Source organism: Pteropus vampyrus, unplaced genomic scaffold (genome assembly GCF_000151845.1).
Source record: "Pteropus vampyrus isolate Shadow unplaced genomic scaffold, Pvam_2.0 Scaffold5, whole genome shotgun sequence".
In the NCBI taxonomy this organism is placed as follows: Eukaryota; Metazoa; Chordata; class Mammalia; order Chiroptera; family Pteropodidae; genus Pteropus; species Pteropus vampyrus.
In genome coordinates, this window is record NW_011888786.1 from 1,233,877 (window position 1) to 1,236,612 (window position 2,736).

A 2,736-nucleotide genomic window follows, 5' to 3' on the forward strand; every position below is an offset into this window, starting at 1 on the left:
AAAAACTTTGTGGGGCACAGAGATTCACTCCATTAGAAAAGAGGCTACCCCATAGGTCTTTGCCGAATACTCTCAGCTCGGTTTTGGGCTTCTGCTGAGCTGGCTGGGAGGGCACACGAGTCACACAGCCTTCAAAGAGCCCTCTGCGTACCCGAATGCTCTAACCTTTTGTACTTTCGAAGCAAAAGTCTAGCCACATTTAAAAATGCTTGAGATGATAAAGTTTATATTTTACTACAATTGAAAACTAAGAATAATTTAAAATTGTCCGGCCACATCATTGGCTTTCTCTAGCATGCTTTCCTGACAGTTGATCACTTAACATTACCATCTTTTGCAATCTGGATAGGCTGAGTTTTCCAAATTGTCAAGTTCTGGTTCTTTTTTGTGACAGTTCTCTCAATTTCTCTCTTTCACATTATACTAAAAGTAACAAGAAGAAACTAGGTCACACCTTTAATACTTTGCTTGGAAATCTCAACTAAATTTCCAAGTTCATTGCTTACCAGTTCTGCTTTCTCCATAATTGTAGGACACCATTCATCTAAACTTTCTACCATTATATAACAGAACCCCCTTTCCTGCAGTTTCCAAAAACATTCCTCATTTCCGTCAATGCTTTTAACATCCATTTTTCTACGAACGGTTTATGATTTAGGTATTCTCGAATTTAGGTTTTCTCTACCACGTGCCACTTCCTTCTGAGACTTCACCAGCAGTGTCTTTAACACCCATATTTCTACTAACAGTCTGTTCAAGGCGATCTAAACTTTTTCTATTGTTCCTCAAAATTCTTCCAGCATCTATCCATTACCCAATTCCAAACACTGCCTTATTTTAAGAATTTGTTAAAGCATAGTTGCCAGAGCTTGGAGCCAGAAAAACTTTCTTCTGTTGACTGAACTAGCCTTGCCTATTCTCCAATCTTACCTTTCCTTTGGGGCCCCCTTCTTGCAGACTCTGGCCAAGATTAGCCAAGAGTCTTGTCCCTGGCAATGTCTCAAAGTCAGTCTTGGAACTAAAAAAGGGAGGCAGAAAGAGGGATACTTCCAGATACTAAAATCTGTATTAGTTACCTTTTGCTGCTGCAACAGATTACCACAAATTTAGTGGCTTAAAACAACACAAATTTATCATCTTTTCGAGGTCAGGTGTCCAATGATAATCTCACTGGACTAAGGTCAGGTGTCAGCAGGGCTCATTCCTTCTGGAGACTCCAAGGAAGAATCTGTTTCTTTACCTTTTGGAGCATCAAGAGTCTGCCTGCATTCCTGTGTCACGGCCTCTTTGTTCATCTTCAAATCCAGCAGCTAGCACTTCAAATATCTCTCCACTTCTGTCGTCATATTGTCTTCTCTGTGTCTCTGATTCATCCATCTCCCTCTTATAAGGACCCTTATGATTCCATCAGACCAGACAATCCATTATAATCTCTTTCTCAAGATCCTTATCACATTTATAAAGTCCCTCTATGTAAGGTAATGTAGTCACAGGTTCCAGGAGACTAGGATATGATACCTTTGTGGGGCCATTATTCAGTCTACTGCAACAGAAAATAAACACAGGAACAAATAAAGTAATGATAAGTATTCAAAATATTCATTGAGAAAACACTAGAACATGCCATTCTAAGACTTCTAAATGCATGATCTCTCATTTCATCCTCTAGCAACCAAGAATTCCAAATGACAACTGAGACAAAGTTTTCAACAAGGAAGTTAATGAATTATTCAAATCTCAATGTTTAGAGAACAAAGTCCAAATCAGTATTATATTCATGGACTAACTTTCCTGTCAAGTCTCAACCTGCACCCGCTCTACCAGTCAAATTAAAATTTTGACCTTTCTCAGGAGAAGCCGCATGCTTTCCCATCATTCTGCCTTTGCTCAGGAAATTGGTTCCATCTGAAATCTTTTCCCCCTCAACTCTATATGCCAGCATCCTATTCCTTCTAGAAGTTCATATGAGGCATAAAAAAAGTTTATTCTTTTATGCCTAGCTTCCTTCATTGAATACATATATTTTTAGATTCTTTAGTTCGTTCCTTTGTATTGTTGAGTAGTATTCCATTGTATGATGGGATCACAATTTATTCTTCTCTCGCTGGGCATTTAGATTGCTGAATTTAGAGGCTATTATGAATTAAGCTCCTATGAACATTTCATGTACAAATATTTGGGTAGACATAGTTTCACCTTTTCTTTGGTAAATAGCAGACTATCTTCTTTGCTATGGTATCTTTTAAACTCTTTTTCCATTTTAAAATTCGGGTTGTTTTTCTTTTCTTTTCGAGTTGGTGCAGTTTTTTTCCCTACACTTCGGATATAAGCTTTAAATCAGTAATCAGCATTTACATTATTATGACATGAATATTATTCATGGCTGTGCTCACAGTATTCTATGATTATTTTCTTTCTTAACTTCAACTTACTTTAGAGGTAATAATTGCCTCCCTTCTTTTTCTTTTTTCTTGGAAACATCCTTTCTAGAGCTGTCAAATGGAAACTACTCACCCCCAAGTTCATCTCTGAAATTTCATACTGTTGAAGATGAAAAGAAATCCTAAAATCTTCCAGAGGGGGAGAAAACAGGTCAAATAAACAGAATTAGGAAAACGGCTTTAGATTTTTCAACAACAACAACATAGAAAGCAGAAAACGATGGAGCACTGCCTTCAAAATTCTGAGGGAAAATGGTTTTCAACTTAAAACTCTCTCCAAAATCTTAATCAAGCA